The 22,075-nt window shown below is 39.3% G+C and overlaps 1 pseudogene across 1 annotated transcript in view; it reads right to left on the minus strand.

Moving 5' to 3' along the window:
• Positions 1-22,075, minus strand: part of LOC306867941 (centrosomal protein of 112 kDa-like) — a 178,908-nt pseudogene that overhangs the window by 6,346 nt on the left and 150,487 nt on the right. Inside the window, exon 23 of the transcript XR_013785800.1 lies at positions 14,338-14,427. The product of XR_013785800.1 is annotated as a centrosomal protein of 112 kDa-like (transcript). The remainder of the gene's footprint in view (positions 1-14,337; positions 14,428-22,075) is intronic.

The following is a 22,075-nucleotide window of genomic DNA, read 5'->3' on the forward strand; positions in this document are numbered from 1 at the left end:
GTGTAAACAACTCTGAATACATGAAACAGCATTGTAATCCCCCCTTTAAAGAAAAGAGAAAACTATGCCTTTTTCTGAGGCCAGACCAGTCACTGTCTACATTTTATTTGTTACATACACATCAGTACCATGGTTAATGCTGCAGTTGTACATAACGAACAAAACTGGTCTTTTGGTTTGGTACACACAATTACACAAATGACTGCATACAGTATCTTTATATGGAGATCAAGTTGGTTGTTGTGCCATGTCTGGTTGTTTTTAGTGTCTTGCATTCCGCAGTGTTCATTAACAGAAACTTGGGTAACTCTTTAATAGTGAATAAGTGTCCCCTATTCTAAAGTGTTACCATGATTTCTAGTCTTGGTCTTAAAGGGATAGTTCACCCCAAAATGAAAATTCTGTCATTAATTACTCACCCTCTTGTCATTCCAAACCCGTAAGCCATTCGTTCATCATCTGAACACAAATTAAGATATTTTTTATTAAATCAGAGAGCTCTCTGACCCTGCATACAGGGTCCCCACGCTTCTTGAAAGTACTTGAATTTCAGACATAGGTCCTTGAAAGTGCTTGAATTAAATTTGAAATAAATTTTGTTTATGGCACTATTTCAATTATTATTTTTTTGAACACCCCAAGCCCCACCCCCCCCCCCCCCCCCCCTCCCGCAACGTATGTCCTCAATGTCCTCAGTTGTCATTGTATATAATTTTCGCGCTATCAATATGCGGGGCATTCAAATTACATTTAAATGAGCGCTCGCTGTTCACTTTCACTTTCGATTTCGCGATCACGCTCTGTGGGTATTGGTCTTTAGGTCTAGGTCTTGATCTGGCTCTTGGTGGGTCTAGTCTGTCTCTCTGCGACTGTGTCAGACAGACACTGAGGTCTTTGGCAGTCTCTGTCCACCATCTTATGTTAAAAATGTCTTAATATTCGCCTTGTGAACGGAGAACAGAGGAGCAACAAGAAAGATGATTGCCTTTCCTAAAATAATTTTCCTGTTGTGGATTTAACTGATTGTTCTGGCTTTCTGTAATTAATCTTCTGGGGTACAATGAAAGGATTGGAAGCCACTTCAAAGAGGAAGAGTATACATTATCTGAACACATCTCTCTGTTCTTTTTTATCCCACAGTGAGCTGTAGACTAGGCCTTTGCCATTTAGCCAATTGTCCCCCGCTCACTGCCTTCCTTTTCATTTGACAAACTCCGATGTTATTGAGTTGAAGTTTAAATCAGTTTACTTATGAACTACTTCAGAACTTGGTTCAAAAACAAAACCTCTGAGTGTCTCTAGCTGACCGTATTTGGTCTGAGGGTTCTTGAGATCTAGTGGTAGATGCTGGACTCATAAGAGCATGTTGTATTGCTCTCCATTGGACTCCGGACATTGGCCAAAGACTTTATCTCAATTACCCTCTTCATCATACACATTCCATGCAACACAACTAGTACACACTACAGCAGACGCAGTCCTGCGTACTGTATTGGGAGGCCCACGTGTAATTGAAGTCGACATGCCATGAATGTTTGCCTCAAAGAGTGGGAGGTAAAGGCATCTGTGAGGGAAAGGAAACGGGGGAGTGGTTTTCATATAGAGCTAGACAGCTTTTTGGGAATACATACAACTTTCTTTACGCAACAAATTCAGCACGAGATGGAGCAAAAATGTGCCAGGGAAAAATGGCTCTTAGCATCTGAGTGCTAATAGCATGGCTAAATGGACTGTTTAAGGAGGTGGGCAGTGGGTTTACTAGTACTGGTGTTAATGCATGAGACTGTGAAGGACCTCACAACAGCTGAACTCCTCACCTCCTCACCAGTGTCAGTGATTTGAAGAGGTTTGGTCCTCATTTATAAAGTAGCCCTATGAGGAGCCTAACTAGATGCTAACATTTTCTGAGGAAAAGTTGAGTGGTATTTGCATGTGCAAAACTCACTACCATGATGCTATAGGGTTATGTCTAAACTTTGTATCTGGGTGTTTCTTTAATCTTATCATGGTCCTTGTAACCTATTTCTACATCCTTCTTTAAAAGTCTCTGAATCTCTGACATTTTTCTTTCTGAGCATCAGGGCTCTCTTTAGCTTTCTCAGGGTCTACCTATCACTTCCTCAACTATGTGTCAATATAAATCAACTCATTTCAATCAACAACATTTGACTTATCAACCTCTTATTTAACAATACAAATTTTATCACTATGATATTACCTTTGGAAGGTTTCTCAAACAGCAAAGTTGTGATGTGACTAACAGTTGGTGTGTTTTCTGTAGCTCATTTGGTTTAGCAACACGGGGGTTGAGCAATTGTGATGCTTGTCTTATTGAACACCACTAAAGACGTCACCAACTTAATAGTAATAATAAACAAAAACATGAATGTCCATTAAGTCAAGTCAAGTCAATATTATTTGTGTAGCGCTTTTAACAATGCAAATGGTGTCAAAGCAGCTTTACATCGGCTTGATATTAAGCTGGGTGGCTTTATATCAGCTTTACAGTATTCAGACGGGGAAATAGTTTGTTGAAATAGTGTCATTCTCCTCTGGCCAGACAAAATCAGCAGTTTAAATCTAGGCTAAAGCAGAATCAGATTGTGCAAAGGACTCATCTGGTTCCTGTGGTCTTGTCCCGATGGCCGTCTTGGAGACAGGGTCTTCACTGGGGATCAGTCTCTGGGGCTCATCTAGGTCTCCTGACTGTAGAGATCATCTCTAGGTGCTGATCCACCATCTGATCTGGATACAGTCTGGATCTGGTTGGCTACGGTACAGATTTAAACTGACAGAGTGTGTCTGCTTCCCGAACAGTATTAGGTAGATTAGGTAGGTAGTATTAGGATAGATTTTGATATTCTAGGTATTATCAAATGGCCAGAGTTTTGAGATCGCAGCGGACGTGAAGGACTATAATGCGAGAGCTCACTCAAATACTGAGGTGCCAAACCATTCAGGGCTTTATAGGTAATTAGAACCAGGCTAATGTGGTCATGCGTCCTGGTTCTAGTAAGAACTCTAGCTGCTGCATTTTGAACCAGCTGGAGTTTATTTATTAAACAAGCAGAGCAACCACCCAATAAAGCATTACAATAATCTAACCTCGAGGTCATGAATGCATGAATTAACGTTTCTGCATTTGACATTGCGAGCATAGGTTGTAATTTAGATATATTTTTAAGATGGAAAAATGCAGTTTTACAAATGCTAGAAACATGTTTTTCGAAGGAAAGATAGCTATCAAAAAGTACACCTAGGTTCCTAACTGTTGATGAAGTATTGACAGAGCAGCCATCAAGTATTAGACAGTGATCTAGGCTATTACATGCAAAGGTTTTTGGTCCAATAATTAACACCTCTGTTTTTTTTCAGAATTTAGCAGTAAGAAATTGCTAGTCATCCAGTTTTTGATATCAACTATACATTCCGTTAGTTTTGCAAATTGGTAAGATTCATCAGGTCGCGAAGAAATATAGAGCTGGGTATCATCAGCATAACAGTGAAAGCTAACACCATGTTTCCTAATGATATATTTAAAAGAATGCTGTGCTTGACAGTGTCAAATGCGGCGCTAAGATCCAGTAGCACTAATAGAGATACAACCATGATCAGATGATAAAAGCAGGTTGTTTGTAACGCTAATTAGAGCAGTCTCAGTACTATGATATGCTCTAAAATTTTATAAAAAAAATTTTAATGAGAGGCTTAAGTTTGAAGGTTTTTGGGACATATTCTAATGACAATGATGAGTTAATAATATTCAGAAGAGGATCTATTATTCTGCATGCACCTCTTTTAGTAGCTTAGCTTAGGAACAGGGTCTAAAACACAGGTTGTTGGTTTAGATGATTTAACAAGTTTATACAATTCTTAATTTCCAATAGAAGAGAATGAGTGGAATTGTTCCTCAGGGGATCTATAGTGCAGTATCTGATGCGATACTGTGGCTGACGGCTGCATGGTTACAATTTTATCTCTAATAGTTTCAATCTTGGAAGTAAAGTAGTTCATAAAGTCATTACTACTGTGCTGCTTGGTAATGTCTGCACCTGCTGATCTTATATATTTTGTTAATTTAGCCACTGTATTAAATAAATACTTGGGGTTGTGTTTGTTTTCTTCTAAAAGAGACGTAAAGTAAGCAGATCTAGCAGTTTTTAATGCTTTTCTGTAGGATAGGGTACTTTGCCGCCAAGCAATACGAAATACCTAAAATTTGGTTTTTCTCCAGCTGCGCTCCATTTTCTGGGCTGCTCTCTTTAGGGCCCGAGTGTGCTCATTATACCACGGTGTTGGACTCTTTTCCTTAATCTTCTTTAAGCGTAAAGGAGCAACCGTATCTAAAGTGCTAGAAAAGTGAGTCAATAGTTTCTGTTACATCATCAAGTTGTTCTGAGCTATTGGATATGCTGAGGAATTGAGATAAGTCAGGAATATTATTTATAAAGTAGTCTTTTGTGGTAGAAGTGATGGTTTTACCATATTTGTAACAAGGAGTTGGCTTTACAGCTTTAGCTATATGGAATATACACGAAACTAGATAATGATCTGAGATATCATCACACTGCTGCAATATTTCAACGCCACTGACATCAATTCCATATGACAGTATTAAATCTAGAGTATGATTTCGACGAATGAGTAGGTCCTGAAATGTGTTGTTTAACACCAATGGAGTTCAGAATGTCTATAAATGCTGACCCCAACGAATCTCTTTCATTATCAACATTTATATTAAAATCACCAGCAATTAGGACTTTATCTGCAGCCAGCACTACCTCAGATAGAAAATCAGCAAATTCTTTAATAAAGTCTGTATGGTGCGCTGGTGGCCTGTATAGAGTAGCCAGTACAAACATCGCAGGGGATTTATCATTAACACTTGTTTCTTTGGATAACGTTATATGAAGCACCATTTCTTCGAACGAATTATACTTGAAACCCGACCTCTGAGAAATACTGAAAGTATTGCTATAAATTGTGGCAACACCTCCCCCTTCACCTTTTGGACGCGGTTCATGTTTGTAACTGTAATCTTTGGGGGTAGACTCATTTAAAGTAATGTATTCATATGGTTTTAGCCAGGTTTCAGTCAAACAAAGCATATCTAGTTTATGGTCAATGATCATATCATTTACAAAAAGTGCTTTTGTAGAAAGGGATCTAATATTCAATAAGCCAAGCTTTATCATTTGTTTATCTGTATTATATCTGATTTTTATTTGTTGAACATCAGTTAAATTGTTACTCCTAATTTGGTTTGGACGTTTTCTGTATTTTCTAGTTCGGGGAACAGACACAGTCTCTATAGTGTGATATCTAGGTGAAAGTCTCTATGTGCTGAGAATTAACTGACTTGTGTGACGTGAGGCGGCTAGCAGACGGTCGGTTTAGCCAGTCTGTCTGCTTCCTGACCTGGGCCCCAGTTAGTCAAGTGCGAACTCTAAGACTATGTGCCATATTTCTAGAGAGAAGAGCGGCACCATCCCAAAGAGGGATGAAGACCATCTTTTTTTCAACAGGTCAGGTCTGCCCCAACAATTCTTCCAATTGTCTATGAAACCTATGTTATTCTGCGGGCACCACTTAGACATCCAGCCATTGAGTGACGACAGTCTGCTATGTATCTCATCACCCCGGTAAGCAGGAGCATATTACAGTGTCTGACATCGTACGTGCAAGTTCACACACCACTTTTACATTATATTTAGTGATCTCCGACTGGCGAAGTCGAACATCATTAGCACTGACGTGGATAACAATCTTACTGAATTTACGTTTAGCATTAGCCAGCACTTTTAAATTTGCCAAGATGTCAAGCACTCTGGCTCCCGGTAAACAATGGACTATGGTGGCTGGTGTCTCTATTTTCACGTTCCGTACAATAGAATCGGCAATAACTAGAGCACTTTCAACAGGTTTCTCAGTGGGTGCGTCACTGAGTGGGGAGAACCTGTTTGATGTTTTGATCGGAATGGAAGAGCGGTGTTTTGACCCGCGACTAGGCCGCCTCACAGTCACCAAGTTGCCCTGCTGCATGGGCTCTACCAGAACCGAACAATGTACAGGGACTCCCTGAGCTAGTCGCATCCAAAGCAGTATCTACAGCTCTCACATTCTTACTTTTGGGGAAGTCGTGGCCTAATGGTTAGAGAGTCGGACTCGTAATCCAAAGGTTGCGGGTTCGAGTCTCGGGCCGGCAGGGATTGTAGGTGGGGGGAGTGAATGTCCAGCGCTCTCTCCACCCTCAATACCACGACTGAGGTGCCGTTGAGCAAGGCACCGAACCCCCAACTGCTCCCCGGGCGCCGCAGCATAAATGGCTGCCCACTGCTCCGGGTGTGTGTTCACGGTGTGTGTGTGTTCACTGCTGTGTGTGTGCACTATGGATGGGTTAAATGCAGAGCACGAATTCCAAGTATGGGTCACCATACTTGGCCATATGTCACTTCACTTCACTTCACTTCACTATCCTCAACTAAAGTTTGGATGCGTGTCTCTAATTCTGAAATCTTCTCTGTCAGCCTAACTATTTCCCTGCATTTATCACATGTGAATCCCTCGTCGCCGACAGAGAGAGATAAACTGTACATGTGGCAAACAGTGCAAACAACAATAGCAGGAGAAGAAGAATGATTTGCTTACCACTGTTGTTTGATGAACTCGTGAAACACGGAGCGAGAAAAAAGAAAACAATCATAGGCGCGAATAGAAACGCGAATGGAACCGCGAGTGACAAGCTAACTGGCTAACGAATGCTAACGCGCTGCACACGCGGTTTTAAAAAGCATACGATCAAATTAGTTTGATAGATAATACCAGAAATATGGTGGGTAATGGGAATTAAGTGGGGAATTAAGTTATATATTATCACTTTAGACAACAAAGAGTGAGAGTAAGATAGAGATTCAACAGAAAAGCAAAGCTACACGGAGCTACAATCGCAAACCTCTCAGCAGCACGACAGACAGAAGCAATCGATCAGCAATCAATCATCTGTAGCCATGATTAGATTGTAGCCCCATTAGATTAGTGTTACTCAAAAATTCAAATTCTGTCATCATGTCCTTCCAAACCTGACTTTCTTTCTTCTGCAGAACACAAAAGAAGATATTTTAAAGCATGTTTCAATTGTTTTTGTCCATACAATGAAAGTAGTGTCACCTGACATTGTCATTGTATGAAAAACTTATTTTGTGTTTAATCCTACCCTCATACCTAAACTTATTCTTTATTATTAAAGAATTGGTCCCCAAACTAAAGAGTGACCAGAATATCAAATACTGGGGACGTGTCATTCACAAATAATGTCTGTTGATATTGCATAAATGTAAATAGCATATTTATGGCTAGAAGGGCCATAAATATAACTGTCATATAAATATGGCCATTTTTTGCAAATCTTCCACTTTCTGTCACCACAACCAATATTCTGTTGAACGGCATCTGTTTAGCTCTTGTCAGAATTGCCCAAACACTCGTCATCTGGATCCATGCAAACAGGTTCCTGAACACAGACAGTCAAAAACCGAAAGGTCCCGGATCCTGTTCTGTCAGGATCCAGCACAAATTAAGTCCCGATTATTTTTGAGCAAACTATTCCTTTAAACATCCTTGACTGTGACATGAAAGACACTCAGTATATTCCCCGGGACCTAACCACTCGTTTATACAGGTTTTCTTTTTCAATAAATTCTGACAGGTCCTTACAATCACAGCTGAAACACTGGGCCACTTTGAGGGAAAGGCTTTGTGCTTTATTTTTGATTTACTTCCATCAACTAATGAACTGCACATAAAAGCTTCCAGATTTCACAACTGAACAATATGACTAGTGAACGATTTCATCTGCCTTTCCTTTTTAAAAAGTATTCTTTGTTGTTTAATACACCAATTTCCATTTTGAAGACAGCAGCAGCAGTCTCCTTTCTGCACCATTCTCACTTAAAATGACACTATTTCATCTATATATAGTCTTTAGATTGTGCCTGCATTTGACTTTGCGCGATGCAGGATGTGTCACTAGCTGGGGTTTTTGACAGCTGCCAGCTGAAAGCAGCAAGACCTCAGCACTTTGAATGTTCAAATAAAGTTTGTCATGTCGTCAGGAGCTTGATGTATGCTAATGAAGGTGTGGAGGGGAGAGAAAGAGTGCACAAGCGTTTAAAAAAAAACACGGTAAAGTGACAAAAACATTGTCAGTTGCACAAGGGTACATCAAAAACCGGCACCACTCACAAAGTTTCGCGTCTTAAAACTGGGGGTTCTGGAGTCAAGAGCACTAGTTGAGTATGAAGCTCTCTGAATAGCACGCCAACTGAAAAAGAGCATTTTCAAGAGGCTGGGAGCGATGTGAACAGAAATTAGAGGTTGGAGGAGGCTCTTTATGAAGTTATGAAGCAGAAGTATGATTTATGAAGTGCCACTCCAGTGGAGTGGCTCCACAGTAGCACCGGTGCAGTAATGGGAAGCTAATGGAAAATGACGGCACTTACTCTACGGTGCACTGGCAGTGGAGAGGAACAGATCTAAGGCTTAGCCATCTTTCTGTGGAAATTCATAGCCAAATCTAATGACTCTGCCATTGGCAAAAAATAATAGTAACTATACAATGCATGAAAATAATTTGTTTATACAATACAATATTAAAGTCAACAAGAAATAACAACAAATAGAATTTGCAGCTCATTTTATTGGTCTAATCTGACATGTTTCTAACCAGAAAAAAGGAAATCAACCAGAAAAAAACTGGACAGGATTCATCTGGGATTGATTGGGTCTTGAAAAGTGTATGTTACTCCATATTGTAGTAGAGGCTCTGTCTTTGGGGGTTCCTATTTTTGGCTGACACCATAAGTTTTACATATATAAAGTGTTAAAATTGGTTCATATTTGCTGTTAATTTTTTGTTAAATGCAAGATTTGGTCCAGTAATTTGGTCCACATATTAATGCCTTATTCTGTATGACCATATTTTAGATCCCTTAATCCTATCCCATACCTAAACTTAACAGCTACCTTAATAACTATTAATAAGCAGCAAATTAGGAGTTTAATGAGGCAAAAGTGGTAGCTGATCGTGAGAACTGGTCCCCACTAACGTGTGACCTTGTGTCCCATGCAATTTGTTTGTTTAAACATCTGACATATCAATACCGACTCTATCAATGAGTGAGTTTGTGGAGAGACAGTTTGACCAATGACAGAGAGTCTGTTTGATGGGGGATGGGGGGAGTGTTCAGGAATCTTCCTGAAAAACAATGATTATTTTTTAAAAACGTTCAGTCATAAAGAAATCACATACTTTAAGTTTAATAAAGCAAGTAAAGAATTAAAAGCTCTGGGAGTGTTAAATGCATCATCACTGACATCCCCGAAATCCCATGCTTACATCAAAAGCTCGGCTTCACCCGGCACTGGCACTGCAGTCATCAGCACACTTAGCATGCCGTGAATAGCTCCTGTTTAACTAACACGTCAAATCCATCCTAATATGAAAATAACACCTTGCTGTGCCTCGGGAGGAAACCTCTCGGAGGACTCCGTAACTTAACTGTTTCGAAGGCTTTGTGTCTGTAATCGTCTCATCCTGCGTGCCAGCAAGACTGCACAGAAACACGCCGCTGCCATGCCGACATTTCATGCCAAGCAGGCGTGGAGGGGCCCGGAGCAACCGAGCGAGGAACATCTGTTTGAAGTCTGGGCAAAAAGAGGGCTGTTTTTGCATGCCGAGGATTGCATTACAAAGACATGTCTTGGAAGATAAACTGGGGCAATATCACTGCACTGAAAAGAGAGCAGGCCTCTCAGCCTTTATTTCCACATATACTCCTCTCTCACGAACACATGCACAGCGTTTGAGATGTGGAGTGCAGTGAGGGTTTTTATGAGGTGGGAGTAGATGTTCTTTGCAGGCGCTCTGTCTCTTAAGGAAGCCTGGGGTTGGCGATCGCATTCCAAAGCGGAGGTCTTGTCTCCAGGGCTTGTTGAAGTCAGAATGAAATCAAAATTGACCCTCAAAAAGTTTTACCCTCATATTCAAGAAGAGTTTTTGAAGAATGATCATGCTGCGCATTTCTATACGACAACACTGCATAGAGACCATGAAATCAAGCTTTTATATCCTTTAAAGGGCAAACAAACTGCTGTTCTATGGAAAAGAAAACAGGAAATGAGTTTGGAATGACAGTTATCACTAACTATTCCTGATGGATACATTTTGTTTTGTTTTGTTAAAGGGGTCATCGGATGCAAAATTTACTTTTACATGTTGTTTGAACATAAATATGTGTTTGCAGTGTTTGTTCACATCTACTCTATAATGATAAAAAAAAAATGTAATCCCTATAAATAATATACCCTTTTCCAAATCAAGCCGTTCTCAGATTCTTGTCTGTGTGATGTCACACAGACTCGGGCCCCCCCTCACGATTGTTGATTGACGCTGGTGTTTTTCCTTAGACCCACACTGAGTGAGCTGTCATCAGTCCACCATTGTTTCGATGCCAAAGCAGGGGTAGACAAGAACATCTTCTAAGCGATTGAGGTGTTTTGTTGTTGGATGTAATGATGATCATAGCAGTCGTCATTTACTCCCGACATCTGAGCCACTGAAGACGCAGAGGATCATTTTTGTTTTTGAAGGGAATGAGCTCCCTTATCTACCTAAATACGTCTATTTTTGCATGAAATTCAGCCTCACCTACAGAAGAAGTGAGTATAAGGTTCTTTTATGAATCTTTGCAAATCGCCTTTCTTAATAATGTGCTAGTTAGCAAGTTCCGCAGCTAAAGTAAATAGTATGGCTCGTCATGCCACAGAAGAGAGGGGCGGGGTGAGCAGAGCTAGCATTTAAAGGGAAATGCAACAAAACGGGTTGCTGTGAAAAGAGCTGATTTTGACAAGGTAAAAATTGTGTTTTTTACACTACCATTGAGAAATTTTAACCAAAGTACATTATAGACTTTTCATTAAAACCCTAAAGATTCATATCAACTTGTGGAAAATGGGCACTCCTTTAAACATCCTGGTTTGCTCAGAAATACACATTCTAAATTGTGATGATCAATTAATGCATATCAACGTTTTTAATGACAAAGGTGTCCTAAAGTGACTCATGATCATTAGCCAATGGTATTAACGGTAAATCACAAAAGAAGCATGTCAGAGGTGTGGTAATGTTAATACATTTTGAAAGACTGTTGCAAAAAACATTTGTTACTTTAGCATTAGTAAGAGTCTAGGGATAGGGAAGAGTACCCAAGCAACAACACTAGATGACGGAAACATACTTGATATTTTGTAAACATTCCATTTTTAATTTTGTATTTGGTTATTGTGGCATTTTGGGTGGTTCAAGAGCTCAAGTCATTTTGGGGATGCATTTTTTGGTCACACTTTAGTTTGGGGACAATTCTCACCATAGACCCTTTTTCTGTTAGTAAACATTGTGACATTTTTCTGTGGGCGGAGCTTAGGTGGAGTTAGAAAGATTCCACTGACTGCTTCACTAACGCTAGCTATGAAGACTGTTTAGCTCTTTTTTTAATAATAACTGGAGAAATTCCGATTTTTCCTGCATATGTAAGGTATAGATGCACTGTCTGGGACCGCGATTGTTATTTGAAAAGGTTAACTTTAACTTTTACTCAAAGGATGGACGATCTGACAGGATTCCCTTCAGTTGAGTGACTCACATCTAACGTGTATAGTTAAGACAAACTCACCGTGTCTATCTAGTCATGAAGATGTATTTCAACATAGGTAACTACTTTTACTGTTATTTTATTATTCCAAGCCACAATTAATCACAACAATGTATATAACATTACATATGATTAATCGTCAGTTTGTTGTTTTACACACATGCATACATTATTTCATACACAATATAGTGAGATGTATAAGAAATCTTTAGACGCGCCCATAACAACAAAAGACAATACTTTATTGAATTAGCTACGACTTTTGCCTCAGTAAACTCCTCATTTGCTGCTTATTAGGCGAATAGTTAGTAAGGTACTTTTTAAGTATAGATAGGTATGTGGTAGGACCAAGGGATCTAAAATAGTGTCATGGAGAATATGACATTAATATGTGCTTTATAAGTACTAATAAACAGGCAATAGGCTATACCAGTAATATGCATGCTAATAAGAAATTAGTTAATATTGAGAACTGGTCCTTAAAATAAAGCTTTATCCATTTTTCTTTATACGTGACATTAATTTCCGGTCTCTCTTTTTTTTTCATTTCACCTTGACTTTACGGTTAAAGCTATCTATAGGTACATCTAAAAAAATTGGAATATCGTGAAAAAGGTCAATATTTGTTGTCACTCATTTCAGAAAGTGAAACCCATATGTTATATAGATTCATTACATATAGAGTGAAATATTTCAAGCCTTTATTTCTTGAAATTTTGATGATTATGGCTTACAGATAATGAAAACCCAAAATTCAGTGTCTCAGAAAATTAGAATATTACATAAGATCAATAAAAAAGGATATTTTAAACAGAAATGTCAGACTTCTGAGAAGTGTTCATTTCTATGCACTCAATATCTGGTTGGGCCTCCTTTTGAATGAATTACTGCATCAATGCGGCGTGGCATGGAGGCAATCAGCCTGTGGCACTGCTCAGGTGTAATGGAAGCCCAGGTTGCTTTGATAGCGGCCTTCAGGTCATCTGCATTGTTGGGTCTGGTGTCGCTCATCTTCCTCTTGACAATACCTCATAGACTCTCTATGGGGTTAAGGTCAGGTGAGTTTTCTGGCCAATCAAGCACAGTAACACCATGGTCACTGAACCAGCTTTTGGTACCTTTGGCAGTGTGGGCAGGTGCCAAGGCCTGCTGGAAAATGAAATCAGCATCTCCATAAAGCTTGTCAGCAGAAGGAAGCATGAAGTGCTCTAACATTTCCTGGTAGATGGCTGCGTTGACTGTGTACTTCAGAAAACACAGTGGACCAACACCAGCAGATGACATGGCAGCCCAAATCATCCCTGACTGTGGAAACTTCACACTGGACTTCAAGCAACATGGATTCTGTGCCTCTCCACTCTTCCTCCAGACTCTGGGATCTTGATTTCCAAATGAAATGCAAAATTTACTTTCATCTGAAAAGAGGACTTTGGACCACTGAGCAACAGTCCAGTTCTTTTTCTACACAGCCAGGTAAGACACTTCTGACATTGTTTCTGGTTCAGAAGTGGCTTGGTAGCCCTTTTCCTGAAGACATCTGAGCGTGGTGACTCTTGATGCACTGACTCCAGCTTCAGTCCACTCCTTGTGAAGCTCTCCCAAGTGTTTGAATCAGCTTTGCTTGACAGTATTCTCAAGCTTGCGGTCATCCCTGTTGCTTGTGCACCTTTTCCTACCCAAATTCCTTCCAGTCAACTTTGCATTTAATATGCTTTGATACAGCACTCTGTGAACAGCCACACCTTTCAGTAATGACCCTCTGTGACTTACCCTCATTGTGGAGGGCGTCAATGTTCGTCTTCTGGATTATTGCCAAGTCAGCAGTCTTCCCCATTATTGTGGTTTCAAAGAACAAGAGATACCCGGAATTTATACTGTAGGGATGGTCATTAACTGAAACTCAAATGTAAATATTCAATTATTTCGAGATACTAATTTTTGACTTTCATGAGCTGTAAGCTCTAATCATCAAAATTAAAACAAAAAAAACTTTTTTCTTTTTTTACTTTACATATAATGAATCTAAAATATATGAAAGTTTCACTTTTTGAAATGTTACAAGAAAAATTTTACTTTTTCATGATATTGAAATTTTTTGAGATGTACCTGTAGACACCACCTAATTGTCAGATGTCTGGCTTATGTTCGTCATAACACAGCCTGACCACTAATCTACTGGCACTCTTTGGGGCTCTTCCACAGAATACAGTGCCAACTCAGTGCAGCTGTTCCTCAAGAGAGCCCGTCTGTGGTTGTACAGATACTTCAGCCCAGGGCACATCCCAACAACTGTCTGAGGAGCCCAGTAAAGGTCACCAGAGGTTTCCAGGACATAAAGGGCATTTCTACACACACATAGAAGGTCCAGAGACCCACCCGGAGCTATTAATCAGCTAATTAGCTCTCTCTATCTCTTTTCTTTAACTCAAGGTCAAAGTGGCCTGTTATTATTGAGAAATCCTTCTGAAACGGGGACAGCATTCCTGGCCCAGGGCTCTGGCTCTTGAAGCTGGATCTCATGGAATGTGTAAAATGTGTGTAGGGCATATCAGTGACTCAGTGAGGAGACGTGGCTTCTTCCTGGCCCTTCAGGGGACGTGGCATGCACTGAAGCTGTTTGCAATTTTACCTGCTCCTGGTATTCCAACTCGCGGCTCATCAACTTCTTCTCAACGGCATGCAGCTGTCTCTGCAGAGCCTCCACACATTCTTGAACAACCTGAAAGGAAAAATGGAGTGAATTAGACAAAGCAGATTCCAGATAAAGGAAAGAAGCATCACTGCTAATAAAGCCGAGCATCAATCAGATCCATAACGAAGGGTATCAATTACATCATAAACAGTTTGATCAGCTGACACCCTATAATTTCATTTCAAAACCAGTTAGAATAAAATCAACTATTCATTCTTTTAAAGGGTCAAGTAGAAAAGGATTCTGGGCAAGGTTTTTTTCTCTTGAACCAGATGTTTCTAGCACATCAGTACACTTTATTTCTGAATATTCACCATGAAAAGTTGAAAAACCAGAGTACAATAAAGTAGACATTGAAGCCTCGGCCATGTGATCTGTTGGGTGATATCAAACAGGAAGTAGTATACATAAATCAATAGGATGTTAGCAAAGCAGTTGTTCACCTCAGAGGCCTGCTAGATCCATTTAAAAGGGTCATATGATGCGATTTCAAGTTTTCCTTTCTCTTTGGAGTGTTACAAGCTGTTAACTAGTGCATAGATAAGATTCCTGAAGTTGCAAAGATTAAAGTCTCAAAACCAAAGAGAGATTCTTTATAAATATTAAGACTCGACCATGCCCTCCTAAAATGGCTCATTCAAACACGCCCCCACATGTCTATGTCACGGTGTGGAAAGATTTGCATAACACCGCCTAAGTATATACACAAAGAAAGAGGGCGTGATTTTTATTCTCGCTATAGTATTGTTGCTACCGCCGGCGCCATGTCCTGGAGACGCTGTGTTTCGTTGTGAAAGCGAAAGTAATTTGGGCTTCCAAAGGAGGACACAACTAGAAATCAGTGGTTAAGTTGTATTTACAACACTGTTCCAGAACAGTTCAACCCAAATATTGGAGTGTGTGCAGCGCATTTTACGGAGGACTATTTCCTGAACCTGGGCGTAACCTGCGAGCTATGCACAAATGCTGTTTCTATAAAGTGGGGCAATTCCAACTTTGCAAGGACAGACTGGCACTTCTGACCCACAGCCAGTAAGTATGTTTTATTATTTAAAGAATTCGAGTTTTGAGCAGTGTAGAGTAGTGCTTGTTGTTTGCCGTTTCTCCGATCACAAATGCAGACATGGTAATGTTGCATCGCGCCGCGTAAAAGACAGTATAAGTCATTATAATCCGTAATTACGTCCCCAATGGATGCAACAAATGCCTCGTTTTTAATGGGTTTTATTGTTTTGGTGTCGTTGCAGCATCACAATACGGTAAGGGGAGTCATCATTAGCTGATCATAGCAAAAACAGCCTGTTTAATTGTAAAGAGCAGGGTGGAAAATGCTTGTGAAAAGCTGCTTTAGTGCAAGATATAGTAACATTATAAGTGGACTTGAGTCTTCTGCACAGTAAGCGCTAAAGTTCCAGCATAGCAGTTTTTGGTAACAGAAATCACATTTTACTGTTTGTGACTGAGTGTGTGTGAGACATGGTGACAGTGAAAGAATTTTGCATAGTCACATTCAAATTACATCTGTGAAGGAAGTTATGACGCTTCACACTGAAAAGTTGTGTGCTAAAATCCATATGGGTCAAATGATCAGTCTGGAGGGGTTAAAAAAATTATGTAACAAAAGTGGCTCTTTAACAATAAAACATGCCTCTCTTTTATGATGCAACAGAATCTTAAAAAAAACTAAACACTTCACTGAGGCATATAAGAAGCTACAATAAACCATAATTAAATATTTTTGTGACCATAATGGATGTAATCATGACCAGGCATATGGATTGAGTGATTTTGCTTATCATCGAATTAATCTGCATTTTCATTTTACATTCTTTCTCAGCTTCAATTTCATACAGACATGCCCACAAATGACTAGCTACCATATTATTTTAATTCATAAAAAGCAGTGGGTAAATGGAAAAATCATATTTAATTCCCACTGAACTGACTTCAATCAATCGAATGAAAAAAAAAAGTTTCTCAGTAGCTTTTTTTTTTTTTTTTTTTTCAGAGTACAAGGCCTGACTTTCTGGTTGTGAAGGGTGAAAGGTCAGTGATGGTGTAATGCAATGGAAGTTGACTGAATGACAGCTGAATTGACCCTTGGCTATGCCAAGCATAAAAAAGTATAGGATTATTTAAATCCCAATGTAAGAACAAACATGCAGCCTGCACCAGTGCAATCAAAGAAAAACAGATTGGGTAACACTTTAGTATAGGGACCAATTCTCACGTTAACTAGTTGCTTATTAGCATGCCTTTTATTTACATATTGGATGTTTATTAGTAATTATAAAGCACATATTCTGCATGAACATATTCTACATCCCTAATCCTATTTTAACAGCTACCTTACTATCTAACTATTAATAAGCAGCAAATTAGGAGTTTATTGAGACAAAAGTCAAAGTTAATGGTTTGTTAATAGCGAGAAGTTGACCTTAAAATAAAGCGTGACCACAAAACTGATCAATCATCCAACAAAACAGTGAAAGTATGGGCAACACTTCATTTTTATTCTCTTAACTAGTTGCTTATTAGTATGCATATTACTAGAATATTAGCCATTTATTAGTAGTAATTAAGCACATGTTAATGCCTTATTCTACATGACTTTATTCTACATCCCTAATCCTACCCAATACCTAAACTTAACAACTACCTTACTAGCTATTAATAAGTAGCAAATTAGGATTTTTTTTTGAGGGAAAAGTCGTAGTTAATAGTGAATAAGTGTTGCCTATTCTAAAGTGCTACCAAAGTATGTTTTTCAATAACATTTCCAGTGGACAAAAAACCTTAGTTTAACCTTAAAATAGTATTGCATATTAAATAAACTGTACTTCCGTCCTTTGCAGCCTTATTTTCATCATAAATACAGTGTCTACCTAAGATCGGCAGGTGTGGCAGAAAGTTAGGTTTGGACCTTGGACAGGCCTAGAGGGAAATTTAGGGAGCAACGAAGCCATGACCTTCATGTAGACCAGTCCATATCTAATGAAACACAACATGCCAGTAACCCGAACGCCAGCAGACCCCAGGAATGTAACAGCCTTTGTGTGGTGATGTTTCCTGGAAGAGTGCTGACAGTTATGAGCCGAGTCTTTCATGTGGTTCCTAGCAGATTTACGAAACAGTTGAGTGCCGGGGTGGGGTGAGGGGTTGAAAATATCTCCGTCTTTGTCATAAAAGGACCCTGTCATCTGTGGCTCTCATTAATAAACAGCCTGAATGAGTCATTGTGGGTGATCCCTTTGTCCCGATGTTCTCCTGAAGAGCACATCATGTCCTTCCAGACGGGACAAAGGTTAAGCCGAGCACGAAGGTGAGGGAGGCCAGAAAAGACAAGCTGCTAAAGTGGATTTGTGTACCGACGCACTACAGGCTCCATTTCATTTGATCTCCTGGGACAGAGAGAGCACTCAAAGGGCCACTTCGCTGTGAACCCTAGGTCTCCCGAACTCCCCGGCTGCACTCGATCAAGGATACACCTTGATACGCCTTGATCGAGGATACGCCTTGTGTTTTCCCTCGAAACCTTCTGAAGGGCCGAGGGAAGCATAGCAACCTCACAGCTGTTGTTCCTCTCTGCGTGAACATGTGATTTTCTATGGTGAATCTCTCCAAACAGGGTCCAGATGGCCAGGGCGATACGCTCTTTATCAGCCAGCCAGAGCAGGATCAATCTAAACAAGTGGCAAACGTGGAACATTTGATTTCCTGGGGGCAAGGGAAGGGGGATTGAATGGAGAAAGAGGCATGGCAATGGCCTTTATTCTCTCACTTTCTTGTCTCAGCCCTCTTGGTTTTCTTCAACAGCTGTTCATCCCCATAGATTACTAAAACACACACTCGCATACAACTAATATGCCGTTCACACACGTACCGACCTGCAGAGATGTGGATCTGCAAGTTCTGAGCTGAAAAGCTCACTCACACTCAAAGGTGAGACCTGAGTCATTTTTCTTGGGTGGTCCACCTCAAACGATAAGGCAAGTATGTCTCCCTCGGGTAAAGGCAATAGAAAAGAAAAGAGAAAAGAGAGGACCTCTTTAAACTGCAGCCCATGTTTTGTTAGCACTAGCCGGCTCTTCATGTGGAATTTCTATTTGTAGTGTGCTGCTTTAAGAAGTTTTCAAAGCGTCAGATTAAAGAGATTCGTTAATGACGACAAGCCAGAACACTTTAAAACTATAGAAGTGCAATTCTGGCCTAGAGGGCTGTGCACACATCAATATGGCCGTGTGTGAGAGCGAGCTCAAGCGGCTAAATTACAGATGCTCGTCCCTTCGCTTCGCTCTGTCTTCCAGCTGCACACATGTGAGGTGGATGATGACAGCAGGGAATGTGGATGTGGTGGATATAATGTCTTTACCCTCACTATTGAATGATGGATGTGAGGAAGAGTTTTGCTTGCAACAACAACTTATTTATTAAGAGCAGATAACGTTACACTGTAAAAAATGATCGTGATTTTAACGGTAAAAAACTGTGAAAATGCTACGGTAAAAACCTGTTACATGGTTAACGGAAAGTTCCTGTCAAATTTACAGGGAAAAACCGTAAACTGACGTTCCCAGAATTCCCTGCGTTCCATTTCAAATTATGTTTCTTAGTTTTTTCTTATCAGTTATGTTTATTAGGGTTGTATGTTACATCTAATGTTGTTAAATTAAGGTTTATAGCATATTTCAGTTTAATGAGTCTCACCATGATGGTGTTTAGTGCTTGTGTGAATGATACTGTGCACCTTCTGTATATACCATTGTTTAAAAGTTGCTTGTGATGGGCTTTGGCTCATCATGTGACTTTCTCATCATCACCTGCATTTGGTGGATATCAGTGTATTTCAAAGGAACAAAACAGATTTCAGTACTTTAATAGGTTGGTATATTAAGATTATATCAGTTAAACAAATTACGGTATTTATCTGTAAATTTAAGTTAAAACCGTAAAACCTAAAACTTTGCTACCATATTTTTTACGGTAGGATTCTGGCAACCACAGCTGCCAGTTTTTTACCGTAAATTTTACGGATTTTTTTTTACAGTGTAACCATTTAAAGTTTATTAAGTTTATTACTGTGAACAATTCATCCGTGTATGTTACTCTAAGAAAAAAAAAGCATGTTCCCATAATCGTTTATGGTAACACTTTATTTAAAGAACCAATAATCGCTATTTAGCCAGTTGTTTATTAGCATGCATATTACTAGCATATTGGCTGTTTATTAGTACTTATAAGGCACATATTGATGCTTTATTCTGCATGACCATATTTTAGATTCCTTTATCCACCCCATACCTAAATTAACAACTATCTTACTAACTATTAATAAACAGGAAATTAGGACTTTATCGAGGCAAAAGTCTGTTGATATTAAAATAAAAGTGACCTTAAATTAAAGTGTGACCATAAAAATATATAAACAAAATTTTAAAACAAATACAAAAACCAACAAGAAAATGTGAGTGTTGTTTGACCAGATGTGGGTGCTGTGTGTGGTTGCCAGGGTGTCACTATGTGGTTGCTAGGGTGTTGTATTTTTTGTTGTTGCTGTGTGATTACTAGGTTGCTTTGAGCTTTAACTGATTTATTGCTATGCTGTTGCTTACTGGTTGAAGTCAAAAGAGCCACCTTCAAGTCCTTTTGTGATTTGTTTATCCGTTTCCTGTGGTATGCAAAAAAAAGGGAGAGACATATTCTCCTCTGGCAGTGCCCCTGTGACTCTTTATGAGGCAGATATTGGGTTTGTAAAAGCTGTGTTTGAGCTACACAGGGCTTGCTTTATTTCCTTTCTGCTTTGGTGTTTTGTGGTTCTGACACAGTGACTGCTGCTTTCAAACAATAACAGTTCAATACCATCCACAACTCTCCCGTGCCAAGAGCTGAGCATGCCAACATGTCCTTCACAAATCCTTCAGCAAACTACAAACACACAGAGCAGTCTGTGGGAGAAAAAAGGGTCCAGTGCAGTGTGCGGTGTAATTAAAACAGACCTGATCCTTGGAAGTCTTTTGAGAACGGGAAAGGGAAATATGAAAGTAAACTACTTTAACTGCCCTTGTGTAACAGATACTATATACTACTATATCTGAAAGAAAAAAAGAGATTTAGCTTGTACTGACTATTGCTGAAAACAACAACAAAACAAGAAAAACAAGAACTGTGTTTAAGGTTGTGGTTAATGATGAAGGTTACTGATGTGACAATATCCCTAACCATAAGCAATTCACAGTGAAGTATTGCAGCCTTTTGAGGAGAGATGTTCTACAATTATTCAAAGTGATCTGATATATTATTTTAGCATGGCAAATGATAAAGCAACTAGTTAATAGTGAGAATTGGTCCCTATATTAAAGTGTTACCACACTGGTAACACTTTAGTTTAGAGACCAATTCTCACTATTAACTAATTGCTTAATAGCATGCATATTACTAGCATACTGGCTGTTTAATTAGTACTTATAAAGCACATATTCTACATTACCATATTCTCCATCCCTAATCCTACCCAATACCTAAACTTAAGTACTACCTTACTAACTATTAATAAGCAGCAAATTAGGAGTTTATTGAGTCAAAAGTCATAGTTAATGGTTTGTAGAGAATTGGACCTTAAAATAAAAGTGTGATCATTTTATTTTATAGGACTTTTGGAGTTTAAGACTCTAAAAATGCTTGGTCAGCTGATTGTTTGGACTATGTTATTGCAATATTTGGATTAATTATATTAGTTAGTCAGATGTTATTGATTTTTGCTCACTTGTTGCCACAAGGCAAATTTTGTGCAAATGGAAAGACTCTTCCTTCTCTATCATAAGCAGATGTTAGGTATACTGTACAGTTGGAGAAAATCTGATATTCCATGAAATGATCATTCTGGAGATTCTTTACAACTGGTCTGATTGTACACTATGCTTTTTTTTTTTTTTTTTCTCGTACGTTTATTTTATTTTTTTACTGGTCTGGCTGTTATTATTTTTTGTTCTGATAAGGCTTATGTTGGCTTTTTCTTTTTTATTACTTTTAATTACAAATTATTTTATTACACCTGCTATATTCATCTTCATTGCTTCCTCAATAAAAAGACCTTGATCAAAAAAAAAAAAGAACACCTTTGCAACTTCACACACATTTTTTTCGATAATGTTTTCCCTTCTTTTCTTTTAAAGAGGGACACTAAATGTGTTACGCTCAGACTGGTGGTGAGGGCTGTCTGACAGCATGTAATGTACAGAAGCGTGTGGGGGTGAGAGCTGCACTTTCAAGGCTTGACTTTCTCACGCAGGCCATTGGGACGTTATCACATGCTGCTTCCTGTGATACAGGGTTCAAAGGGTTCTGGGAATCTGCCCCATCCCTTATCCACTCATTTATCAGCTACCCTCTTCCCAAACCCCCTTCCACACACACACACACACACACACCAAGGCAAAGCACATGAAGGTTATCTCATTCAAATCTCACCAACTCTGCTAACTCATCATTCCTGTGGCTGTAAGAGTCAGTGTCAAACCTCAACCATATGAAGGCACATCACTGAACGAGAGCCATGCACAGCTCAGAGGTCATGGCAGGGTCAGAGAAAGAATGAGGGAATAACAGCACACATTCGCTCCAGACGCCATGGGCTTGAACTCGAGCAGACAGAAAAAAAAACAACAAAAAAACGAGA

Source organism: Barbus barbus (assembly GCF_936440315.1).
Source record: "Barbus barbus genome assembly, chromosome: 4".
Classification (NCBI taxonomy): Eukaryota; Metazoa; Chordata; class Actinopteri; order Cypriniformes; family Cyprinidae; genus Barbus; species Barbus barbus.